Source organism: Ornithorhynchus anatinus, chromosome 14 (assembly GCF_004115215.2).
Source record: "Ornithorhynchus anatinus isolate Pmale09 chromosome 14, mOrnAna1.pri.v4, whole genome shotgun sequence".
Lineage (NCBI taxonomy): Eukaryota > Metazoa > Chordata > Mammalia > Monotremata > Ornithorhynchidae > Ornithorhynchus > Ornithorhynchus anatinus.
Window position 1 is genome coordinate 32801653 of NC_041741.1, and position 27155 is coordinate 32828807.

Consider the following 27155-nt stretch of genomic DNA (forward strand, 5'->3'; position numbering starts at 1 on the left):
ATTTGTTATGCCTGAGGAGAAAAATAGATTTTTGTTCAGTCTTTTATACTCATGCTAGAGTTAGCAAACACTGATCAAACTCATCTTAAGGCTTACCCAGCTAAGGGGAAAAAATCAATTTAATAGAATGATGTTGAGTAGTCCAGTGATATAGTAGAAAGGGAATTCAGAGACTAGGACGATAACGTGATTTTCCCACTGATTAGAAACAAATTGTTTATTCTGGTTAGATTTTTCATCCTAACGATTAGGATCTAACGAATGGCGTGATAATGCCATTAGCCATGCTCAGCGATTGTGCGGAACTGGAAACACAAGGAGGATGCTAAAACAAATGTGAATTGATGTATCTAGGGAAAATTGAGCCAAATTACAACTAAGTAGAATGTCCTTTCCTTGAATACTGTGTGCGGCCCTGATTGCTACATTTAGCACAGTGTCTTTCACCCAGTAAGTGTTTTGCAGTACTACTAGCCGCATTAAGACTGTAAACTCTCTAGGGTCAGGAAATATGTCTGCCAACTCTTATATTGTTATAAAGTGTTCCCCCAAGTGCTCAGTACAGCACTCTGCATACAGTAAGTGCTCAATAGTTGATTGATTGATAGTAATAGTAATAGCAGTAACAGGATTAACAGTGATACTTGGATTGTTACTGTTGTTAATATTTTTATCACTGTGATTTTGTTATCACGGGACGTTGGACAGGTCGAGAAAGTAGATTCAGGAGAGGCTTGGATAAATTCAAAGATGAGATGACCATAATAAATCACCAAAGGGAAAATTAGGGTGCCATTTGGGAAAAATCCCTCTCTTGGCTTCCTCACTCTTAACCACTTAACTCACATCCTTCCTCCACTCTGGAACTCTCTTCATAGCCAACAGAACACCACTCTCCATCTTCCAAGTCCTGCTAAAATCCCATCTCCTCTTTGAAGCCTTCCCTGACTTACCTCTGATCTCTCCGCCCTATTCTCCCTCCCATCCGTGTCACCTACGCGCTTGATTCCGTATCCTCCAAAGCGCTTTCCTACTCACCCCTCTCCCACAGCACTTATGTAGATATCCTTATTCTCTGCCACTTCCCGTCTCTATAATTTCTTGTACTGTCTGTCTCTTCCGCTAGATTGTAACTTCACTTCAGGCAGGAATCGTGTCTGTCAAGTCTCTCGTACTCTCCCCAGCCCCTAATAGAGGGCTCTGCACCCAGTAAACACTACCGATTGATTAGCTATTCGATGTTAACGAAAGCAGTCGTTATGCGGTTTGTGTTGGCACTTAGGTTTTGCTGCACATACTCTCTGAGCAGAATCGATATGGGCCTAGGGTACGGCTATCCAGAAAAACAGATAACGTTTGGCATTGACGTTACCCCTGAAATAGATCGAGCTTACTACACCGTGACCCTAAGGCAATGCTACCAAGCCTTATGTTGTCGGTGAAAAGAAAAAGAAATTCTAATATTTTAAGTTTGTCAGTTAAATTAGATAGATTGAATTATCTGAATTCTGCTATATTGTAAGCTCACTGTGGTCAGGGAATATGTCAAACAACTCTGTTGCGTTGTACTCTCCCAAGCACTTAGCACAGTGCTCTGCATACAGTAAGCACTCAGTAACTATGATCGATTCTGGAGAACGTCATCCAAGTGTGTCAGGTTTTTGATGGAAAGGGGATAGAGAAGAGTCTTAATTTTAAAAATTCATGAACTATTGTAGTTGGTTCATATTTACATTATGTGATAATTAACTTAATAGTGCTAATTATATCGTGTCCTTTTCACTTTTAAAATCTATAACTGGATTTTGAGTTAATATTTTGGATCCTGGGAAGGCACGGAAGCACTTCACATTATTTTCTTTGGGGGACTAAATTTTCTGATGCTCTTTCAACATTCTATTTCCATAGAACCAATAAGGATGTGTAGGTGTGCATATATGTATGTGAAATTTGTGTGTATATTTGTGCATACATATAATAATAGCGATAACATTTTTTATATAGTGCTTTCATGTTCCCTAAGTGCTTTCACGTCAATTATGTTGTTTTATCCTCACCATAAGCCCCGTGGGACAGGTATTGTTGTTCTCATTTACAGACATGGAAATCGAAACACAGAGAGAGTAAGCGGCTTGCCCAAGGTCACGCAGCTGGCCGCCGACAGAGCCAGGATGAGAAACTGGATCTTCTGGCTCCCTGCCCTGTGCTTTTTCCACTAGGCCATGTTGCTTATTATGTATCAATATACAGCAAATATTAAATTTCTTTTGTTAACCATGATATTAATCAGATGGCTGAGAAGTTTGTCTAAGGAATGTAGTTTACAATTTAGTAGGAATCTGAAGGAAATGAGAAAGAATAAGGAGTCATCAATTGCAGCAGATGCAAGATCAGAAAAGGAATGGAAAGAATTACCCCTCTCCCCTGCACTTGATTCTCTCTCCCAAATTTTCTGCCTGCAGAAAGCTAATCTATGCTCTAGGAAGATCTCCTGCCAAATAGAGCCTCTAATGCCAAGGAGGGTTGGCGTTAATGAAAAAACAATTCAAATCCTTTGCATTCTGGAACCTCACACACGTTTAAATCATCAGAATCTTTTGCTTTCCTCAGTACCGTAGTTTGTCAAATTGAAGTTAAAAATAGCAAAACCTTTTTATTTGGCATGCCGGGGAAATGGAGAGGCCAGTGGATCAAGAATTCTGATTAAGAAAGAGGCAGGCCTGAACATGAGGTTATCCTGGGAAGAGGTCTCATGTAGGATGTAAAGGAGGATTGCCATTGGATAAAAAAAAGGACTTTTAAAGGCCCTCTTGCTGAAATCTGGTCTTGCTTCAGTTTAGGTATTGGATGGGAATGCACCCTCTGGAAATCCATTAGCACTGAAACTGTTGCTAGACCGCCCGAGTTAGTCCTGCTAGGACTTCTGTACGAGGAGACCTCCAAAGAAATCACTAACCAGTTGACCGTCCAACCCCCTCCCTAGAGCTACCCTTCAAGCTGTCAAGTGGAGCACCAAAGGTAGGGCTCCCTTCCTGCCATGTTCCATAAAGATGGCCAGCCCTGCCCCCTCCAATCAATCAGTGGTATTTATTGAGTGCTTACTATGTGCAGAACACTGTACTAAGTGTTTGGGAGAGTTCAATAGAACAGAATTAGTAGACTTGTTCCCTGCCCATAATGAACTTAGAGTATTGAGGGGGAGATGGACATTAACATGAATAAATAAGTAATTTATAGTATGTAATTTACATGAAACACATGCCTGTCCCTTCCGCTCCCCTCTCCAGTCTTCCCCACTATCCTGTCCCCTGTCATTTCCTCACAATATTATTCCCTGAATCGCTGGTCCCATCCACATTTGATTGCTCACCAGCAATGGAGCTGCATAAAAAATCATTAGGGTAAAAGTGTAGTGTAGAAATGGGAGACTGAGGGTAGGGGAGATTTTGGAGGGTGGAAATGACCTCAGGAAGGTCATTGCCCAGCACAGGTGAGTTTTGACTTGTAGCAGATTGCCTTCCACTTGCTAGCCACTGCCCAAGGTAGGAGTGGAATGAGTATGCCTCTGCATGACTCTCCCTCCCATAGTCGAGACTGGCAGAGTACTGGGAACTCTCCAGGTGCGAGCCTGAGAGGGGAAGAGTCAGGAGACCCGAGTTTAAATCCTGGCTTTTCCACTTGCCTGCTGTGTGCTGGGCATATTCCCGGATTTTTCTTTGCCTCACTTTCCCTATCTCTGAGTTGGGAATTGAATACCTGGTCTGTCTCCTTCTTAGACTGTAAAACACCGTGTAGAACAGGGACCGTGTCTGAGCTGAATGTATTAAGTACTTGTTATGTCCCAAGCACTGTACTAAGCAATGAGGAAGATACAAGATGATCAGGTTGGATACAGTCCCTGTCCCATATGGCGCTCACAGTCGAAGTAGAAGGAGGATAGGTATTTTATTCCTAGTTTATCAAAAACTGAGGCACAGAACACATAATGGACTTGCCAGAGCTGGGAATTAGAGCCCAGGTGCTCTTTTCATGCTCTTTCCATTAGGCCATGCCTTTCCAAAGCTATCTGTTTTGCTCCGCGCAATGAAGGAAGTTAGCATGCCCTAGGGTTTATTGGCATAGAGAATAGTCACAATCTATCACATTTATTACAAATCAATGCAATTTTCTTTGTCATCTAGAGGCACAATTACAGAAATAATCTCAGTTACCTTGCCATTCTTGTCTGAAATGTTACACGGATGCTCATGATCACTGGTGTAGTGATATTGCAGGGAATCAAACTTCAGTGAACTTTCCAGCTACATTTCAGATCCCTGGGCAATTAAGGCTGCTGTAATTTTTGGAGGCAAATAAAGAGTGAGTGGAAAGGAATCAGACTCTGGATATTTGTATATTCTAGAGATTTGAGAATGCTTTTTAATTTCCAAACCTGGTTTCTCTCATTACTCAGTTTCAGAATTCTATCAAGGAAGATTTAGAAAATGGGAGGTCTCGGCCATCCTTCGGAATAGGAAATAAGGTCCTGAAGTGAAGCTGGATCCCCACCTAGTGGAAGACATAAAAAGATCTGATTCTCAGGATTCAGGAGGTGGAGGAATATGATCTACCAATTCTATGCACCTGTCTGGCTCAAGTTTGGAGGTTTTTTGAGAGATTGTTAAGGCACTGTAGAGAGAAAGGTAAGATCATACATGTTTAATAACTGTGGCATTTGTTAAGTGTTTATTATGTAAAACACTGTACTAAGTGCTGGGGTAGATGCAAGATATTCAGGTCCCACATGGAGATCACATTCTAAGTAGGAGGGAGACTAGGTATCGGATCCCTATTTTGCAGATGAGGGAACTGAGGCACAGAGAAAGAAGTTAAGTGACTTTCCCAAGATCATACATTAAGCCATCTCAGCTTAATCCGTGATTGCCTCTGACTTACATACTTTCAGCGTAATCTTTGATTCAGTGTTGAACCAATGTCTCTTCATCACTCAGAGAAGTTCCCAGCTGACTTGATCATGATATCAACATATATGAACTTGTAGCAGTAAAAATTGACAGGGTCTCGATTGAAATGGGTTATCATGCCTTTGTGGGTAGATAGAAGGAGAAAGAAGTGGAAAGGAAGCCTCCGTTGGCAGAGAAGAAAGGCTCGTTCCTTTTATAATCATTTCCTGAACATCACAGTCTTGAAAAATACTCTTCTCCTGGTTTCCCATCTCCATCGACAGTTCAAAAATATGCCTGTTATTCCTTCACCCTTCATAAAATAAAATAATCCAGGGTTTGCCTTCTGAGGGCTTTTGGTATTTGAGGTAAGAGAAATTAAATCGAATAAGTCACAAGAACACTTAATAATGAGATTTCCATGTAATTATGATCTTTAAATCATGAACATAGTCATTTTTTTCCCCAGAAGAGCATTTTCTGGGGTTTTGTTTTATCGAGGGAGGAATACGAAAGCCTAATCTTCCGGGGATGGACATGACAGGCTCTCTCGTCTATCTTGCTGCCTAACTCTCACCCACATCCTGCCTCTGGCCTGGAAGACCTCAGTCCTCATATCTGACAGACAATTACTCTCTCACCCTTCAAAGCACATCTCCTCCAAGAGGCTTCCCTTGATTAAGCCCCATTTTCCTTTTCTTCAGCTCTCTTCTGCGTCAACCTAACTTGCCCCCTTTATTCATCCCCACCTCCCCCCAAAATCACAGTACTTTAGGTACATATCTTTAGTTTTTTTATATTAGTGTCTGTCTCCCCCTCTAAACTGTAAGTTCAGTGTGGGCAGGAAATATGTATGTTCACTGCTATATTGTACTCTTCCAAGTGCCGACTTATACATTCCAAGCGCTTAATACAGTGCTCTGCACATAGTAAGCGCTCACTAAATACTATTGAACGAATGAATGAATGAATGCTTAATACAGTGCTCTGCAAACACTAAGTCCTCAGTAAAATGCAATTGACTGACTGACTGGCTGACTATCCTTGTAATCGTAATCATCGCAAAACCAAGGCTGATGGTGGCTTTACAGAATCCCCAGAGTTAATATGCTTTGGAGTCCTTCAAGCAATCCTGAGGTTTTGTTTGTGGGCCAAAATCAAATGAACCTATGCTAGTGATCTTTGTAAAATAAGGAACTGCCAGAGAGAGATAGCACTTTTGAGAAGATGCTAATAAAAATGAGGCAGAACATTGCCACTAGGTGTCATGAAATAGTCACTGTAGACATAGTGATCAATCCTAGAAGGCAAGTTTTTGGATTTTTTGAGAGATGATTAAGGCACTCTAGAGAGAAAGGTAAGATCATACATGTTTAATAATTGTGGCATTTGTTAAGTGCTTATCATGTAAAGTGCTGGGGTAGATACAAGATATTCAGGTCCCACATGGAGATCACATTCTAAGTAGGAGAGAAGACTGTGAGCCCCACGTGGGACAACCTGATTGCCCTATATCTACCCAGCGCTTAGAACAGTGCTCTGCACATAGTAAGCGCTAAACAAATACCAACATTATTATTAGTTATTGGATCCCTATTTTGCGGGTGAGGGAACTGAGGCACAGAGATAGAAGTTAAGTGACTTTCTCAAGATCACACGGCAGGTATTCATTCATTTGTATTTATTGAGCACTTACTGTGCGCAGAACACGTTACTGAGCCTTTGGGAGAGTACAGTACGACAGTAAACAGACACATTCCCTGCCCGCAACGATCTTACAGTCTAGAGGTACGTACATAAGTGCTGTGGGACTGAGATGGGGGTAGAACAAAGGGAGCAAGTCAGGGAGATGCGGAAGGGAGTGGGAGAAGAGAAAAATAGGGGGCTTAGTCTGGGAAGGCCTCTTGGAAGAGATCTATATTCAATAAGGCTTGGAGGAGGGGGAGAGTCATTGCCTGTCAGATTTGAGGAGTTAGGGTGTTCCAGGCCAGAGGCAGGACGTGGGCAAAGAGTCAGCGGCGATATAGACAAGATTGAGGCACAGCGTGAAGGTTAACACTATCGGAGTGAAGTGTGCGGTTTGGGTTGTAGAAGGGAGTGGGGCGAGGTGGTAGAATGCTTTAAAGCTAATGAGGAGGACTTCGTATTTAACGCGGAGGTGGATGGACAACCACTGGCCTCTTTTGAGTCCTGAACGTTTTTACAGAAAAACGATTCGGGCAGCGGAGTGGAGAATGGACTGGAGTGGGGAGAGACAGGAGGCCGGGCGGTCAGCAAGGATGCCGATGTAGTAATCCAGGCAGGATAGGATGAGTGATTATATTAACATGGTATCCAATAGTATTTATTTATTTATTCAGTAGTATTTATTGAGCGCTTACTATGTGCAGAGCACTGCACTAAGCGCTTGGAATGTAGAAATCGGTAGCAGATAGAGACAGTCCCTGCCCTTTGATGGGCTTACGGTTTAATCGGGGAGATGGACAGACAAGAACAATAGCAATAAATAGAATCAAGGGGATGAATATCTCATTAAAACAATAGCAAATAAATGGAATCAAGGCGATGTACATTTCATTAACAAAATAAATAGTGTAATGAAAATACATACAGTAGTTTGGATGGAGAGGAAAGGATTTTAGCAATGCTGTTAAGGGGAAACTGAAGGATTTAGTGATGGATTGAATATGTTTTCTAAGGTCACCCAGCAGTGGCAGACCTGAGATTAGAACCCAGGTCCTCTGACTCTAAGGTCCAGACTCTTCCACTAGGCCATGCAGCTTCTCTAATCAAAGGTTTGTATTTTGGGATGCCTGCCATCCCACTGGATTATAAATCCACTGCACATTTCAACAGCGTAGTCGAGAGGGCACGGGCCTGGGAGTCAGAAGGTCATGGGTTCTAATCCTGCCTCTGCCACTCGTCTGTAGGATGACCTTGGGCTAGTAACTGAACTTCTCTGTGCCTCAATTACCTCATTGGTAAAATGGGGGATTCAGACTGGGAGCTTATCCCACCACCACGTCCTCCACGATTTGCTTGTATCCACCCCAGGGTTTAGTTCGGTGTCTGGCACATCGTATGCGCTTAACAAATACCACAATTATTAATTATTATTATTCACCATCTGCCACTACCCACCTCCCCAGCATTGTGGTATCGCACCTCCCACATCGAGATCTCACAGAACCTAAATAAAAAACGTCGAAATGTTGTAATGGCAAGAGGATCCCATCCCTGCCTGAGTTAAGATCAGAGTCATCTTCACTTTCCGGAGGTACCATGATGGAATGAACCGGGCCATGTAAGGTCTTTAACAACGTGTAGAAATTCTTGGTTACATGAGAGGCCGCAAAGGTCTCTGTCTCTCTCCTGCTTTAGCACGTTCATGCTGGTTCCTTAACTTGATTTGCTTGTGATGATGTGGGTTTCTGAAGGCTTCACTCCTGAGTCGTAGGGTGCTCCTTGAGCAATTGACGTTTTGCAATAAATCGGCTTCCATGTTATTTGCGTCCCACGAGACTGCTGACTTTTCATGGCTGTGCCCCAGGTCTTGACAGCTGCCTGGAATACAGCGACACAGAGAAATGCCCCATTTATTATGTGTTTTGGGGATTGTGGTTTGATTTTCTTATTTCGACAGACCTTAGAGGTCTCTGTGAGCCCATGGGAAAAGGCCAGGGTTCAGACTGAAATCATCCCAGGCCAATCCCTTATTCATTCAATCATATTTATTGAGTGCTTACTGTGTGCAAAGCACTGTACTAATATGGATGACATTTTCTTTATCCTCTCTGCTGAAGTCTTAATACAGTATTCAGTACTGTCGCACTGTAGTACTGTAGCACACAGAGAAGCAGCGTGGCTCAGTGGAAAGAGTCCGGGCTTGGGAGTCAGAGTTCATGGGTTCGAATCCTGACTCTGCCACTTGTCAGCTGTGTGACTGTGGACAAGTCACTTCACTTCTCTGGGCCTCAGTGACCTCATCTGCAAAATGGGGATGAAGACTGAGAGCCTCATGTGGGACAACCTGATTAACCTGTATCTACCCCAGTGCTTAGAACAGTGCTCTGCACATAGCGCTTAACAAATACCAACACTATTATTAGTAGTAGTAGTACTGAGAAGCAGTGTGGTCTAGTGGATAGCCCAGGACCTGGCAATCAGAAGGATCTGGGTTCTAATCCCAGCTCTGCCACTTGTCTGCTTTGTGACCTTGGGCAAGTCACTTAATTTTTCTGTAACTTCAGTTACCTCGTCGGTAAAATCTGTAAGATGGGCCCTGTGTGGGACATGAACTGTAACTTGTATCTACCCCAACGCTTAGAACAGTGACTGACACATAGAAAGCACTTAAAAGTACCATTAAACAAAAAAGTCTGGGTGATACGTCTTAATCTCTTAGTCACCTTTTCATGGATTAACATGAAACTTGGATAACATTATGCTTGACACAATGACAGTGCTCGACTGAAAACCCGTTGTGGGCAGGGAACGCTTCTGCTACCTGTTGAATCGTACTCTCCCGAGTGCTCTGCACATAGTAAGAAATCAGTGAATTTCATTGATTGATTAATAAATGATTATTATGAAGATACTACTGAAGATTTAGCATGGTGGTAAAAGAATTCAGCCATCCTGAGCCTCTCTGATCCCAGAGCGCCGCGGAACTGGCGCTTCGTCCCCACCGGCCCCTTTTCGCTCATCTGTAAAATGGGGATGGAGACTGTGAGCCCCCTGTGGGATAGGGACCGGGTCCTTCCCGACTAGCTTGTATCCACCCCGGTGCCTGGCACACAGTGAGCGCCGTACGAATACCGCGGTTAGGGCGAGGGTCATTTTTCGTCCCCCCGCCCCTTCTCCTCAGCCCTCTTTGGGTCTCTTTCTCCTCTCCCCTGCCTGCTTAGGCCTCCCCCACCTCCCCTTTGTCTTAGAGAAGCAGCGTGGCTCAGTGGAAAGAGCCCGGGCTGGGGAGTCAGAAATCATGGGTTCAAATCCCAGCTGCACCGCTTGTCAGCTGTGTGACTTTGGGCAAGTCACTTAACTTCTCTGGGCCTCGGTTACCTCATCTGTAAAATGGGGATTAAGACTGTGAGCCCCACGTGGGACAACCTGATCACCTTGTGTCCTCTCCAGAGCTTAGAACAGTGCTATGCACATAGTAAATGCTTAACAAATGCCAACATTATTATTTAAGGTGAAAAAAAGAATCGAGTTCCCAAACATTCATTATTTCGTCTAATCTAAAATAAAATGTGAGCAAAGGTAAATCAAGGATGAAGATGTTTAATTTTGTGTAGATTGAGATATCAATACTGATTTTACGTGTTTTTTTTTATTCACTGAATTAGCCTTTGCCCATTATTCTCAAAAGTTAAGAAAATCAACTTTTAAGGACCTAGTTTTTTTCCAGTTTCAAAGGGTGAAAAGGGATTATACACCTTTTCAAATAAATGAAGTTTTAACCGAAATGAATATGTAAGAAAATATCTTTCTTTCACACTGCTTTAAACGTACGTTGCTTCTCTTTGGGTTTGAAGGTGGTATTATTAGGCATCTTTTAGGTAAGAAGAGCAGCGGTGACATCATGTGGCCCAATCAGGTTGATTTGGTTTTGAATGAACTATTTTCCAAATTCATGTTATAGAATTCTATCATCTAAAGATGTAAAAATTGTAATTTTTGTATCGTCAATCAACTGCTTCATATTGTAGGCTTCTAGTCATTCACTCTGTGTAATTCTGGAGCTCTCGTTCCCTCTTTATTAAACCACATGAGTCCAAATTTTCCTACAGCAACATTTTGGGCTTCAAGTTTTTAATAAACCTTCTGTTTTTTAATCTAAAAACCCTTGTATCAGAGAAGCTACAAGTAATTATTCTTCCTTCCTGCATTACAGCATGCCAAGTAATCTTTAGAGTAGAAATGAAAGCGGAAATTAACAATTAAAATGGAACATCCTCTCATGTTAACTAATATATGTCACTTTCTCTTGAATGAATTAATGGGGAGGAATTTTGAGAGAGGTGGATTTCCTACATCTCCCTTAAAATTCCTCCCCATTAAGTTTTTTTTTAAAATTTCAATATTGAATTAATAGCAACACCTCAGAGTCACATTGTATCTTTACTTGTCCATGGAGATTAACATGCTTGGGAGAAAATTCTCACACTACTGAGAGGCGTTACCACACTTATAGTTGGATAAATTAGGGCCCAGGGATCTTAAATGAATTGCTCAAGATATCTCTGGGAAAGCTGGGAAAATGACCCAGGGGAAAATCCAGGATCCAGACTGCACCTCAGATTTGGAAAATCTTGGCATGTGTGGAATGCTGAACTAGCTTTCCCAGCACACTAATCTCTACCTGTAACTCAGAAGCCCTGCAAAACAGCGTGGCTCAGTGGAAAGAGCCCGGGTTTGGGAGTCAGAGGTCTTGGGTTCGAATCCTGGCTCTGCCACCTGTCAGCTGTGTGACTGTGGGCAAGTCACTTCACTTCCCTGTGCCTCAGTTCCCTCGTCTGTCAAATGGAGATTAACTGTGAGCCTCACGTGGGACGACCTGATTACCCTGCATCTACCCCAGCGCTTAGGACAGCGCTCTGCACATAGTAAGCTCTTAACAAATACCAACAAGTAAATAAACTCTTCTCTTTCCGGCATATGCCACGTAGGCAAGGGCAACATCTCTAAATTGTAAAGATTTGGACACATTTTGCATTCCAGTTTCTTTTGGTTCCTTCCAAAGAAGGTGAAAGGGTAAATTAGATATATATGCTTTAAGTATTAACATATAGGACTGAAAGAAAACTATCTATAGAGACCAGACTGCTTTTTAAAAATCCTTGATCTGTTGATTGGTTTCAAAAATGTCAGGATTTCCATCATCCAAATAATATTTATCTCTTGGGAGTGCTTCTGGCAGATTTTCCATCTGTAGGAAATGAGTTAGGAAACATCAATGAAACTTCAAAGCAGTGGCTTGAGGTTATCATTCATTTTATGAAATGACTGTTTCTATCATTTAATGGAACACTGAGTTCTTGCAGTGTAATGGTCTTCTGTGGGTGAAGTGGGAAATTAACGATCAGTGTGCTCTGTGTAGTAAACAATTCAGCAAAAGCAAAGATCAACAAAAGAGAACACTTAGAGGAGGAGGGAGAATAAATTTGCAATGACATTATTCTGTAAGTTTGTTCTCAGAATCTAAAGATTAGGTTATACATCCGGATTCACTACAAATATTTATGCTTCTCCAGGAAATTGTTCAGGTACCTAAATAGATTTGGCTTTGTCCTAATAGAGCCATCTTCTTGTGAGTCTAGACCAATTAAATCACTTAATCTATAAACCTCAGCGCTTACTGCTTAGGACTGTAGTGCAGCTACCTGTTAAAATTAGTTAGCATTAAGAAGATTGGCTAATAGCATTATTTTCGGACAAATCAGTAGTTTTGTTACAAATCAGCTGAAACATATTAGATTCAGATTCTCTAGATGGAAGGTATATTTTCCGTGAGATTACATAACGTGTACCGAGGATGATTACCGCTCTTAGCCCGGCTACCAGTCTACCAGCCTGGACTTTATCGATTTCCCCGAGGTCGTCCAGCGCAGTGGCGGAAGGAACATGGGATTTGGGTCTGGGGATTGTGGTAGGAGGGGAGCTGTGTTTGTCAGGAAGGTTTAAGTTGAGCTAGTCTTTGTCTTAGCACAGAGGAAGTTGGTATGCAGTGTGTCAAGGCTGGAAAAGAAAGCATATTTGCTCTAACCTGAAAATAGTTTGAACGTGCTGTACTTAAGATATAAAGTGGGTTTATATAAGAAAGTTGTCCAAATGCATAACACTCCCTAGTGACTGGGTTATAGAAAAATTACCAGAATTTTCTGGCAGAGCCATGGCGAGAAAAACCTGGGCAGCGTGGCTTGGTGGAAAGAGCCCGGGCTTGGAAATCAGAGGTCGTCGGTTTTAATCCCGGCTCTGCCACTTGTTAGGTGGGTGGCTTTGGGTAAGTCACTTGACTTTTCTGTGTCCCAGTTACCTCATCTGAAAAATGGGGATTAAGGCTGTGAGCCCACCTGGAACAACCTGAGAACCTTGTATCTCCCCCAGTGCTTGGAACAGTGTTTGGCACATAGTAAACGTTTAACAAGTACCATCATCATCATGATTATCATTATCACTTAAAACCCACACAGTTGTAAACAGATCGGTCAGCCACAAAGACTCACACAATCAATCAGTCAGTCGTCTTTATTGAGCACTTCCTGTGTGCAGAGCTCTGAACTGAGCACTTGGGAAAGTATAACGTAAAAGAGTTGGTGTTCCCTGCCCACATGAGCTTGTAGTCTAGGGGGGATGCAAAGATGCGGGCACCAAAATTATAAACACACAAACACACACACACGGAGTCTATTTATACTTACACAGGCACAGATACCTCTTTCCTCCTTTCCATATTCCTGCTGTGGCAGAGAAGTGCCGATTGCCTTATCTGTTGCTGCTGGTGACTCCACTGATGTGAATTTTTCGTCTGTCTGCCGGACAGTGTGCTGGACTGAATATATGTCTGACTGACATTCAGTCCAGATTACACTCCTATGAGAGGTAGGGCCGAGACTCCTGAAGTGAGTGGAGAGAGCCGGTAAGGCGGACATCTGCCAAAACTGGGCATGCTTTCTCCACCCATAACTAATGGATGGACGCTATGAAAGGGCATAGACAGGATATGCAGCATAGCGCCATGACTTCATACACAGAAATACCGAAATATTTACAAAAACTTGAACCCTCCTCCCTCCATCGCTCCAGAAGCATTGCATCTTCCTCCCAGGACCCTGGAAACCCTGTTACTGCTTCTAAGCTGTGGGGCTGAAATTCAGGAGCGAAGGCTGGGGGAAGTGGAGTGTCTATTATCAAATTACTGGTGGTAAAGGTTGGGATGCTGAATCTGGACATCTGGTCAGACTGAAAGCTGAACTGTCTAATCTAAAATTGGACAAATGGCCACTCTTCACACCAAGCGACTTCAGGGTGGGTGGCGGGCACGGGAATCTGACTCCTCCAAGGCCACTGTGGTCATAATTCCCCTCCTTTATTAGAGAGAGCAACATCAGTAGTAAATGGGACACCAGCTTTCCCAGTCCATTGTCATTTGATTGTCAGATGTGAGTCAACAAAGACTCATTGTGATAACCCAGCCAGAAACAAAGTTTCCTTTTTTAATATCCAAATAGAGACTAAAGAATTAATTTTTTTCTCCTGACCACTAACTACGTTGGCTGCCTCTTCTGACTGGACGACTGCTCCTGTAATTTTGGCAGTGTGAACCGTATAGGATTCGGAGGAATCACGTGCTCTGTGTTCTCCACGGCATTAGATGAATGTCCAAGTTACCTGGAAAGTTAGTTTTCATTAATGTTTAATGGCTCTCCAGGGATGGAGATCCACAATCTCCCCGGGTTATCTGCTCCACTCTTTAATCAATCATTCAATCAATCAATCACCCCCTCTAGACTGTAAGTTCATTGTGGGCAGGGAACACGTCCACCAACTCTGTTATATTGTACTCTCCCAAGCAGTTAGTACAGTGTTCTGCATACAGAAAGCTCTCGGTCAGTGGTATTTATTGAGTGCTTAATATGTGCAATGCAAAAATGCAACCAAGTTAGTCACGTTCCCTACCCACAACAAGCTTACAGTCTAGAGGAGATGGACATTAATACAAATAAATGAGAGTGACAGATTGAAGATGTGGGTGGAATGAGAAAACTGGGTCAAGGACAATCCCTAGATTATGGGTTTATGAGATAGGGAGGACAGCTGTATCATCTACAATGATGGGAAAGATACGGGGAGAGCGGGGTTTGGGTGGGAAGATGAAGAGTTCAGTTGTGGACATGTTTCATTTGAAGTGTCAGCGGGACATACTAATAAATATGTCCTGAGAGCAGGAGGAAAGTCAAGATTGTAGGGCAGGAGAGCGATCAGGGCTGGAGATGTAGATTTGGAAATCCTCCTCGGAGAGACGTTAGTTGAATCCATAGGAGTCAATGATTTCTCCTAGGGAGTGGGTGTAGATGGTTAATAGAAAGGGATGTAGAACTAGGTCTCGAGGGACCCACCCTGTCAGAGGGTGGGAAGAAGAGGGGAGCCAGCGAAAGAAACTGAGAAGGAGCCATCAGAGAGATAGGAGGAGAAACAAAAGAAGACAGTGTCAGGGAAACCAAGAGAAGGGGCTGGTCAAAGACAGCTGAAAGATCTAGGATTAGGATAAAATTAGGTCATCGGATTTGGTGAAAATAAAGTCACTGGTTATCTTAGTGAGGGCAGTTTCCGTGGACTGAAGGGGGGAGGAAGCCGGATTGCAGGGGATCAAGGAGAGAACTGGAAGAAGCTGAGACAGCCATGTAAACAATTCTCTCAATAAATATGAATGACTGATTGAACGATATACCAAACCATCACTCTCCCCTACTTCAAAGTCTTATTAAAATCACATCTCCTCCAAAGGGCCTTCCCCAGTTAAGGTCCTGTTTTTCCTGACTCCCTCTCCCTTTTAACTGTGGTATTTGTTAAGCGGTTACTATGTGCCAGGCACTATACTAAGCCCTGGGGTGGACACAAGCAAATCAGGTCGGACATATTCCCTGAACCACGTGGGTCGCCATTTTACAGCTGAGGTAACTGAAGCACAGAGAAATGAAGTGACTTGCCCAATATCATGCAGCAAGACAATTGCCTATATACTTGGATCTGTACTCTTTAAGCGCTTCATCAGTACCCCAAAACATTCATTCATTCATTCAATAATATTTATTGAGCGCTTACTATGTGCAGAGCACTGTACTAAGCGCTTGGGATGAACAAGTCGGCAACAGATAGAGACAGTCCCTGCCGTTTGACGGGCTTACGGTCTAATCGGGGGAGACGGACAGACAAGAACAATGGCAATAAATAGAGTCAAGGGGAAGAACATCTCGTAAAAACACTTACGTAGCTCTCCATAATGTATTGATATTAATATGTCCACCCATCTAGACTGTAAATTTCTTTTGTGGAGGGAACATGTCTACCAATTCTCCCAAGTGCTCTGAGCACAGTAAATTCTCAATAAACACTATTGATTGATTAACTTTTCTGAGCCCTAGTTTCTCAAATTGAAATTAAATGCTTGTTCTCCCTCCCCCATAGATTATGAGCTCCATGGGGGACGGGACTGTGTCTAAACTGATTTAATCTACTCCAGAGTTTAACACAGTGCTTGGCACATAATGAGTGCTTAACAAATTCCCCAATTATCATTATCATTCCTTATGTATAACTGAAATCTGCCTTGCTGCAATTTGATTTCCTTTTTTTCTGTGGAAATAGCTGTTGCTCTGGACCTTGTCCTATCTATTTGTGTATCTTTAATGTTCCAGGTCAGTTCTGAATCAACATCATCTATTTTGAATCTGTTCCAACCAGTTCTACAGGGAAAATGCTGGAAAAATATTGTTTGAGTTCAAGTTTTGGTTGGACTTAGAATTGGAACCAGCTCAAGGAAAGTCTAGCTGTGTTGATTTCTTCATGAATTCATCCCCAACCCTGAATCAGGTCATGTTTCAGTCATGAGAAACAGGGGAGAGTGGCAGGGGAAGGGAAAGAGAGAGGGAGAGAGAGAATACAGTCATTTAGTCATTACAAGGGTGGAAAAAAGGGACTACTTCAGTCAAGGCCAACATTAGATAGAATATGTAAATTGGGATGGACAAAGGTTTAAAAGTGAGATTAAAGAGATTTGGAGGGGAAAAAAATATGAAAAACCACCTTCCACAAAATAAAGACTCAGTTTGCTTAGGAGGATGACTAGAAAGTAAATAGTAAATCCAAAATAATCAATAGAATTTGGAGTTAATATCAAAAGTGGCCAAATGACTGAACTGCTCATTTTAATCATATCTTGCTGCTGATTTTATCAATGCTGTCATGAGACTTGAAATATGTATGTCAGATGTCTATGTCGCATGGAGAGATTTCTAAAATCAAATGATGAAAAGTAAAAATGAAAAAGTGCAAGTGGCACTTAGAATGAATCATTATGAACTTTTTTTTAAAGAACAGAAATGGAGAAACACTTAACTGCCGAGTGTTCCAACTACATTCTTTCCCTCCTGTTATAAACAAGAACACCAAATAAGAGTGGAGAAATAAAACCTAAAGGTATCCTTGCTCTGGCAGCAACAGAGCAGCTCTGAAAACATTGTGCTAAGAAGTAGAAACAGCTGCAACCCCCTTCAGGCTTATTTGCTTTATGACTCTAATTTTATTGGACTTTTAAAGTGGTGTCTCCTCCCTCCTTTCCTGTGGCCCCAGGACAGAGAGGCTCCCATAGAACTTGCTCATCAGTAGCTACAAAAATACATAAATAACTGTAATATGCCTTTTAGAAAAGAGGCCTTCACCACTCCAAAGCTGCCAGTCCTTTTGCTTTTCCCCAGTGCCTCTAATCTCCTTGCGGGTGAGGACCTGCCTCCTACTTTGCGTGTTTCGGAGGAGGGCATTTGGAGGCTCTCCATAATATCTATGCTCTCGTATCATCACTCTTATATCAGGACTCAGCGATAAGAACCGGGTTTATCTAGTGGTCAGTATGGCTAGTGGCCCGAGAGCTGTAAGTTGTCAGTCCTCGCTGACATTTCTGGGGGCTAAAGGCAGCAGTCCAATTGGTCAGTCTTGGTGGGAATCTCCAACCCTGTCAGAAACAAATGTTTTGGGTTTTGTTTTCTTTGTCTCAAGCGATGATGGTCCTCGTGTGGATTGATATTGTGTTTAATAATCAGCAACGTATTTCTCCCTTTACAGTACCATAGGTTATTTTGGAAAGAGGAAAGAGGAGGAATAAATATAGTGGTAAGTGGTATTTCCCACTTTACAGTACCATAGGCTATTTTGGAAAGAGGCAAGAGAACGAATATAAATATATATATGTATGTATATATATAAGTAGATATATATTCCTCCTCTTCCCTCTCTTTCCAAAATAGCCTATGCTTCATTCTTCTCAAGCCAACCTCTTTTCTGTCCTTTCCATCTGCCTGGAATTCCCTCCCCTTTCACATTCACCAGATCACTGCTTTCCCCATCTTCAAAGACCTTCTGAAATCTCGTGTCCTCCAAGGAGGCCTTCCTTGATTAATTTCATATAGCCCCACCCTATTTCCCCCACCAACTACGACAGCCGGACTTCCACAACATCTGAGTACTTGGGTAATCAAACAACGCTTCCCCGCTCCCCAACCTATTACTTGTACCTTTATATTCCATTGCTTTCTCCTATCTGTAGTGTATATTAGTCTGCAATCTCCCCATCTCGATTGTAAGATCCCGGTAGGCAGAAATCATGTCTAATAATTCCATTGCACTCTCCCTTGCACTTTGTACTGCACATTGTAGTCATTCAGTAAATAATTTTGATGATTAACTTTAGAATCTTGAAAAAACATATTAACTTCCTAGAGAATGAGACAAAACCATCATTCCATTTAGCTTTTAGACCATGATCCCTTATGAAGAAGAAAAAGAAAAACAATGTTTTCTAATTTTCTATCTTTGACTTAGTTCGTTGGGATAATCTGACAGAGTTTAATTATCTTCCCTGGGTCCATTAACTTCAAAGGTTTTCTTTGATGAATCCTTGTGCTTGCCGAAAAATCAAGTATCCAGAGATAAATCCCCATGACTTTCTGTATCTAACCTATCAGAACTCTGGGATCATCTCGAAGAACAGTTTCTCTTTCTGAGAATATAATTGGTTTTGAGGTGTCGGAGTTGTGTTTTGCATAATGCAGATCAAGAATGTAAATGCAATTTACCTAAAACCAAGTGAAATTTTACTAATGATTAATGGAAAATACACATGGATAGAATAAAACAATTTCTTTTAATTTCTATAATTCACTAGGAGATCTGGTTTCTGACCTTTACTCTAAACCCTTCACTATGAATCCTATTCTGTGCATGATTTAGATAGAGACTAGCCTATATATTCTCATTCTCCTCTCTGTAGAGTCCATGCACCACTTGATGCATCTGCCTGCTAAATCACCTCCTGTGAGATACGTTTTGCCCTTGTTGCGTGGGATTTCATATCAGAAGCATTTGACTGCAGTTTTCGGTACCATTAAAAAATCAACCCTCATATTTTGAAAAAAAAAATATTTAGAAAGTAATTTAGAGAAAGATTTGGTATGGAAACTTCATTAAAATGTTTTCTTTAACTCAGACTCGGATATCCTGAACTCTAATTCCAGTAATCAGCAAGTTTCTAAATACAGTACTTCCTTCAGCCTCCATCTGGGGTGCATGGTTTGTGTTGGGCTTTTAAGGCTTAATACAGAACGTAGCTGCCTCAATGGCTCCATGCTCGCTAAGGCTGATAACACTATGCTCATTCTCATTTATCAATTCCCTTTCAAAACTACTTTAGCACCCAGAAAATGTATATTTGGTTTAGATTTGCGAACGGGGGCAGAATCTTCACGCCCTGCTCCCTATCTTCTCTCCCCGCCGGCCTCCCATCCCCTGATGGGGGAGTGGAACTGGGACTCTACTTTCCTTTTGCCCCTAAACTGTCAGAATCCTTCCTCCCTGCCTCTCTCTCATACTGCTTCCTCCCCACCCCGACCACTCCATTTTGAACGGAGGCAAGCCTATACGGTGCCCTCAGTAAGGAGGTAAATTGCCTGTTAAAATAAGAAGCCAGTCGATACTTAGAGGTTAACTCTTTCTGATGGTTGTTTAAGATCAAATTTAGCTCACTATTGTAGAATTTCACCAGGAAGACCTTCTTGGAGCTGGACAACATGCGTTTGTCATTGCACAAAGTAAGCGCTTAATAAATACGACTGAATTAATGAATGAATCCGCAACTGTGATGGATTCAACCCTCAAGGCCTCCAAGTCTGGGTCTGCCTTCCTTCAGCTGCATTATTTTCTGAACAGTATGGCCATCGATTTGATTGGCTTGAAAGATGTGGGTCATAACACAGCCTATGAAATATTTGATAACACATTTTAACCAAAATGAATGGCATTGGTGACATTTTTAAGGGTGAGAACAAATTAGTATGAGTATGAGTAGGAGTAATAGGAGTCATAATAATAGTAATGGTATTTAATGAACACATAAGGAGTGCATAACACAGTACTGATGACTGAAGAAATGACATCTAAAGCAAAAAACAAATTCCCCGGCGATATAGAGTTTATAAACTAATGGAAAGGCAGACACACAAAATGTTTCCAAAGGTGGAAGCAATAGGAATCAGGCAGGATCAGCTAGTGAGCAGAAATATCTCTATCTGAACTATTATAATAAATCGGAAAAATTAGACCAAATGATTTCACAAAATAAATGCTACTAGGTACAAAAATATAAGCGCTAAAGGGACGATCTGATGTAACTCAGAATGTGGGAGTAGATCAGGGAAGGCTTGCTAGAGGAGGTGGAATTTGCCACCACTTGCTATTGATTGGTTAAGTGGATGTGGCCAGAAAAATCATTCAGTGAAGAAAATTCTCTTTTTTTAAATAAAAGTTCTTCATTATCCATTTCAACTATAGCTATCATTCTATTTAAGTTAATGCAATAAGAGCTGCAGCAGTGTTTTGTTTAAAATTCAGGAAAGGCTTGACAAAATGGCCTTGTGTTTTGAAAAAAAAGGAAACAGCATTTAGGGAGAAAATGCAGTCACAATAGTTCTTTAATAGCCTCCAATAAAAATGCTTCATATCCTTTTTTGGAACTTGAAGTAATGATTAATCATCCAAAATCCTTTCAAGAGATGAAAGAAAACAAATATTCCCATCCAAGCTCTTCTGAAAACAAGAATCCACTTTTGAACATGCAGTTCTGAGAATGTTTTTATTTTTTGTTAATCATTTTCTGTGTTATTTTCTGTTACTCTTTCAATTACTTGTTACACTCCCATGCAGCTAAAGAAGTGACATTATTTTTTTTTTATTTTAGAGAAAAGGAAACTGATTAGATTTCCTTAATTGTGTTGCCTAACAAAAGAGAGTGAGTTAGTAGGAGGAGGATTTGAATTAAGAAATTTGCTTTCAGTGCCTTGTTAATGGGCTTTCCCTGAAGCTAGGATTGAAGCCATTACTTTCAGCCAGGCTTGGAAATGGAAGAGTGAAGCTAGAATGAGAATAAAGAAAACTTTCTCATTCTCAATGCTCTGCACTGGTCTTCTCCATCTTGTGGATCACTTCTGTTCTTCTACTTCTCCCTGCCCGCACTAGCTACGCCTCCCAATCTCATCTTCTAATTGTACTTGGTTCCACTACCAATCAATGAATCGTATTTATTGAGTGTTCACTGTGTGCAGAGCACTTTACGAAGCACTTGGGAGAGTACAATATACCATTCAATGGTATTTATTTCAATAGTATTTATTAAGCGCTTACTATGTGCAGAGCACTGTACTAAGCGCTTAGAAGTATAACAGATGTTCTGCCCATGAGCTCACAGTCTAGAGGCGAGTTCATGTGACGGAAAGTGCTCAGTAAATGTGATTGATTGATTGATTGATTGATTAAAATCATCAGATTTGATCTGTTAAGCGATCAAGCAATGGTACTTATTGAGCGTTTTGCATTAGTGCAAGCCCAGTCTATAAAACTGTCCAATAAGCATCATTCGTCAGCAACAGGAAGGACCAGAAATAACTTGAGAAACAACTTTTCGACACCTATTTTGACATTTGATTCTTCTGGAAAAGGAAAGAAGCAAGGTAAAAAATGACATTAAAAATAGATGGGGGGAAAATCATGAGCAGAGTTAATCTTGGATTAATGTTGAAGCCAAACTCTGTGAGGGAATTCAGAGTATGTGGTATTTCCAAAAGAATTGCCCATTTTGAATTGTTAATCCCCATATGAAATCCAAAAGGAATCCCTTACGCAGAGAGAGGAAAGAAGTCGTGCCCATTTCGACGACACCTTCCCACCTCACCAGGTTAAGCAGAGCATCCACCCAGACTACTACCTCATTTGTGACTTTAACACACCATTCTGTTTTTGGAGCGGTTTTGAATAGTGGGCTTAGACAAGACGGGGCATTAATGGATCCTGAAAAAAGCAGTTCAACTTCAAAAAGGAAAAGACTAAAAAGGGTTAATTTACCATTGTGGCTCAATATCCTGTGCAATCCTGGAATCCCAAGCAAATACAGACATGTGTTGGACCTGTGTTTATGAGATGCTTTTAATTGACTAAGACTCTGTGTTAAATTAAATTGTTTGCAGCTGGCGGTTGTCTACCTATAAACCCAGCTACACTACCTAAGAGCTCCTGGGAGCGATTTCTCTTCCTCCCCAAACTTGCCCTGGCATGAACCAAATCATTTTTAGAAAACAGAGGGTGACTCTTTAGAAAATATCTGTACTTTGGTTGTAATGATTCTTGGCCCCGATTAGTGAAAGAAACACCCTGTATTATACCAGCACCACACCTCGCTCCACTTTTTGGTTGGGTCCGAGAATCTTAGCAAATGCCATTCCAGAACAGTACTTAGCACAGTGTCCTACCTACAGTAGGAATTGACTGATTGATTGATTGAATACATTAGCGAGCACTCCCAACCAACATTTCTTCAGAACCCGGCCCCAAAACTGCCCAGTTCTCTAAGACCCTATAGCATGGTCTAATCTCTTCTCCAACAGGCCTTCCCTGACTAATCCCTCATTTTCCCACTCCACTCACCTCCCCTCTGTATCACCTATGCAGTTGGGTACATACCACTTAAGGAATTTGATACTCACCCCAGCATTATCCTTGCATTCTGCCATATCCCCCAGGTGTGATTTACTTTAATATTCATTCATTCAATCGTATTTTTTGAGTGCTTGCTGTGTGCAGAGCACCGTACTAAGTGCTTGGGAAAGTACAGCGTGACAATAAACAGTGACATTCCCTGCCCAAAACAAACTTACAATCTGGAGTGGGGGAGACAGACATCAATACAAATAAATAAAATTAGAGACTTGTACATAAGTGCTGTGGGGTTGAGAGGGGGGAAGAACAAGGGGAGCAAGTCAGGGCGACTCGTCTCCCCTTCTAGATTATAAGCTTCTTAATAATGTTGGTATTTGTTAAGCGCTTACTATGTGCAGAGCACTGTTCTAAGCGCTGGGGTAGATACAGGGTAGACAGGTTGTCCCACGTGAGGCTCACACTCTTCATCCCCATTTTACATATGAGGTCACTGAGGCCCAGAGACTTGAAGTGACTTGCCCACAGTCACACAGCTGACAAGTGGCAGAGCCGGAATTCGAACCCATGACCTCTGACTCCCAAGCCCGGACTCTTTCCACTGAGCCAGGCTGCATCACGTTTACCAACTCTATTGTACTGTATTCTCCCCGACACTTAGTCCAGTGTTCTGCACCCAGTGAGTGCTCAATCAATACCACTGATTGAAAAATTGATCTCTCTCATGTCAGCGGACCACATGAAAGAAAGGAGCGGAGAGATAGACCTTCCTATGAAGAGTAGGAAGAGAGTCTCTCTTCAATCCCTGCCAACATCATCCTTATGTCTGATTTCTAGTGGGTAGGTATTGTGGTTTAATGGAAAGAGCACAAGATCGGACTCTGGAGACACAGGTTTTAGACCAGTTCTGCCACTTGCCTGCTGAATACGGAAGGGGGTTTACCAACTCTGTCGTACTGTACTCTCCGATGAGATGCTTTTAATTGACTAAGATTCTGTGTTTAGTACAGTGCTCTGCACGATAAATGCTCAATATATACCATCGATGATGACGATGGTGGTGTGACCTTTCCTCACCTGCACGATGGGGATAGAATACCTTTCCGCCTTCCCTCAGACCGTGAATCCCATGTGGGATAAGGAACTGTGTCTGATCTGATTACTTGGTATCTACTGCAGTGCTGGAACATAGTAAGTGCTTATAAATGCCATAGTTATTAGTAGTGGGAATTCTCTACTCTGAATATCTCTGTCCTCAGTTTTCACTTCTTGCCAGTGAAAGAGGCTGAGTTGGAGAGAGAGGTAAAGCACACCTTAGGGGTTTCTGGGCCACATGAAAATATCTAGGGGGAATTAGAGGGTCCCCTGGGTTAGAGATGTTGCTCTCAGACCTACCCTGCAACTGTGCTAAGGTGAACAGGGAACCCCATGTTAGATGGAACATACTAACTTTCCCTTCTCATGGCTGCTCTCATAGAGGCAGTTCCTGCTACAGCTGCTGTTGTGGGCTGGCTCTTTGACGGTATTTTTGTTTTGTTTCTTCGTGGTAACTGTTAAGCGCTTCCTATATCCCAGGCACCGTGCTGAGCGCTGGGGTAGATACAAGTGAATCGGGTCGGACACAGCCCTTCTTCCAAGCAGGTTCCAAATCTTAATCCCACTTTACAGACGAGGTAACTGAGGCACAGAGAAATGAAGTGACCTCCCCAAGGTCACACCCGATTCTCTGACTCCCAGGCCCATGCTCTTTCCACTAGGGATTGCTGCATCTCGCTGCAGGTTTTCCCTGCAGGTGGGGCGGTTCGATTGGCAGAAATTCAGGGAACACCCTCACAGGGGGCAGTAGCAGAAGAGGCCATGTCAGCTGCAGGAGAGAAAAATTAACTTCTTTTCTCTGCAGTTACCTGCTACTAACTTGGATGGCTTCCCCCTCTGTAGACCTGATCTGTGTGTGTGTGTGTCTGTGCTGGAAAAGGACAGGGAAGTCCTTCTACCTATGTAGAGAAGCAGCGTGGCTCAGTGGAAAGAGTCCGGGCTTGGGAGACAGAGGTCATGAGTTTGAATCCCAGCTCTGCCACTTGTCAGCTGTGTGACTGTGGGCGTCACTTAACTTCTCTGTGCCTCAGTGACCTCATCTTTAGAATGGGGATTAACTGTGAGCCTCACGTGGGATAACCTGATTACCCTGTATCTACCCCAGTGCTTAGAACAGTGCTCGGCAAATAGTAAGTGCTTAACAAATACCAACATAATAATAATACTATGTAATTTTGCTTTATATATCTCAATTCTCAACTTGAATCTCTGCCTGCATTTAAGTATCACTGATTGCAGTTGTGTCTCTCTTTTTCTCCCCCTTGCTTACCTTTTTCTCTGACCCGCTATCTCACCACTTGCTCTACTGTAAGTCCCAGAACCTGTGGTCACTTCAGCCTAAGCAAAATTTGGCTTGTAAAGTACCAAAAACTACCCAAAGATGGAAAGCTTTCACAAAGCAGTAACTGTGAAATTTTAAAGCTTCTAAATGTGACAATTTTAATTCTGCGTATACTACCTAGAAAGCGTTCACCCACGACAGAAATGTGATTTAATCTTGTCCGGTTTGTCACAAAATCTCTCAACAATATAAAGCTTCAGTGGAAAATGAAATGACCTGGCTGACTGTACACTAACTCTATTTACCAGATGAAGAGGAAGTATACCCAAGAGACCCAGGTTCTAATCGTGACTCTGCCACTGGCCTGCATCCCACCACCTCTCCGGACCACCGGCCTCCCTTGGCCAACATAAAGAAGACTCGCTTCTATAAAGTATTTCCTTGAAAATCAGGCAATTCACATATTTGAGGTCCAAATAAAGCCTTGAAAAATAGTCTTGAGGTGATAAATAGGATTTTTAAATACACTGAGAGGCGGCGTTGATTGAGGAGATTACCCGGTTTATGTTCATAACGAGAAGTAAACATGGATGGAATATTTCATTTACCATTCAGAATTATGACATCCTCTGTTTTCCAGATCCTACCCTATGCTGAGAGATATCAGAAAAATGGGAAGCACGAGCGATGATCTTTTAACAGACTGCATCATTACGCTATGAGCTGTCCCTTCGCCGACACTCGTTTTCCAGCTTTCTACTCTAAAAATCTGGAGTGTGTATTCTGTGTATGTACGGTCAGGCTAAAAATAGACAGCGAAGCCTAACAACCAGGTTGTGATTGGCTGTGTGCAAAATCTACCCAGCCAATGAGAGGGTATGGGAACAAAAGCAATTCTTTTGTGTGCGAGATGCACAACCCACGTCAAAACAGCTTCAGGCTGTAGAAATGATTTTGGTTGAGGTTTAACAAGGTAATAATGCATTTCAGCCCTCTGAAAGCTTTCAGGGGGAACAAAGGAGGAGTGAAATCTACAAAACAAATGAGTATTAGCTTTCAGGGGTCGATTCACTGGAGACTTCAGTTTGGGGCTTCAGTTTAAAGGTTTTCGGGGTGCAGATTTTTACCAACACTGCAAGAAAAAGCAGGGTGTTCTTGTTTCTCTGAGATCCTAACTTGTATTTTCTTGCATTTCCTTAAGAGAAACACGTAGCCTTCTGTCATTATGCTGAGTTTGAAAGCCCTTTGCCTCCTCGCTAAGGCAAAAACGTCACAAAAGGCAGGGTGTCCTTTCAGAGAACAAAGTCGATTACGTGCATGGCTGGTGAATGGCAAGTAACTTTACCTATTGATCCCGGAGGTATTTTGACTAAAAAGAAAACAAAACGGTGAATGCCACTGAAGCAGAGCCTCCCAAAGTAGGTCTTTGGGGGTCTTTGGACAACGTCGGCAGCCTGCAGCCCGAAAGATGACTGAAAACTGAATTCTTTGCTGTGCAATAGTCTCGAAAAGCTGAACAAATGGAGATTTGACTTAAATCAACAGAACCATTAAGCTTTCTGGGCTTAGTGGCAGCTATTTTAGAGGCATTGCTCCTCTAGGGGCTGCTGCTACACAGCAGAAGATTTTTTTCTTTGTGTCCAGCTTCTCTTAAATGAAGTAATTACAGCTCTACCAGAGTATTTCAGAAGGTAACTATTCCAACAGGACACAAATAGGGATTTGGTATTTAATACAAAGACACACATCGTACGGCAACACGTATCCCCTAAGAACTAGGATATTTATAGAACATGATATGTCAGGCCCCGGGCTCATCCCTCTGGTAGATGCAAGAGAATCTGATGCAACCCAGTCACGACTCCACGTGGAGCTCACAATCTCAGTGAGGGAGAGCAAGTCTTTTATTCCCATTTTACAGATGAGGAAGCCGAAGAGCGGTTAAGTGTCTTGCCCACTGTCACCCAGCATGCCAGGGGCAGAGCTGGGATTTGAACCCCCATCTCTTATTTTCAGAGTTACGCTGTTTCCATTTAGCTATTCTGACTCTCCGAAAGATTGCTTTCTACTAAACC

General features: G+C 42.2%; 2 long non-coding RNA genes and 1 other non-coding gene across 5 annotated transcripts in view; 2 read left to right on the top strand and 1 right to left on the bottom strand.

The window, feature by feature from the left end:
* The window catches only part of LOC114816473, a 192747-nt gene extending 190571 nt beyond the window's left edge, over positions 1-2176 (top strand). For both annotated transcript variants that reach the window (XR_003764251.2, XR_005660752.1), the window contains exon 3: positions 2099-2176. This is a non-coding gene — a long non-coding RNA (uncharacterized LOC114816473). The remainder of the gene's footprint in view (positions 1-2098) is intronic.
* Positions 2177-2815: 639 nt separating this feature from the next.
* On the top strand, positions 2816-25909 carry LOC120638800. Of its 2 annotated transcripts, none has more exons than XR_005660754.1 (3): positions 2816-3018; positions 4454-4682; positions 25389-25544. It is a non-coding gene; the product is annotated as an uncharacterized LOC120638800 (long non-coding RNA). The 2 variants fall into 2 exon arrangements; XR_005660753.1 differs by lacking the exon at positions 25389-25544 and adding an exon at positions 25721-25909 and having other exon boundaries at positions 2817-3018.
* On the bottom strand, positions 3501-3638 carry LOC114816858. The gene has a single exon (XR_003764663.1). It is a non-coding gene; the product is annotated as a small nucleolar RNA SNORA7 (small nucleolar RNA).
* Positions 25910-27155: the final 1246 nt, after the last annotated feature.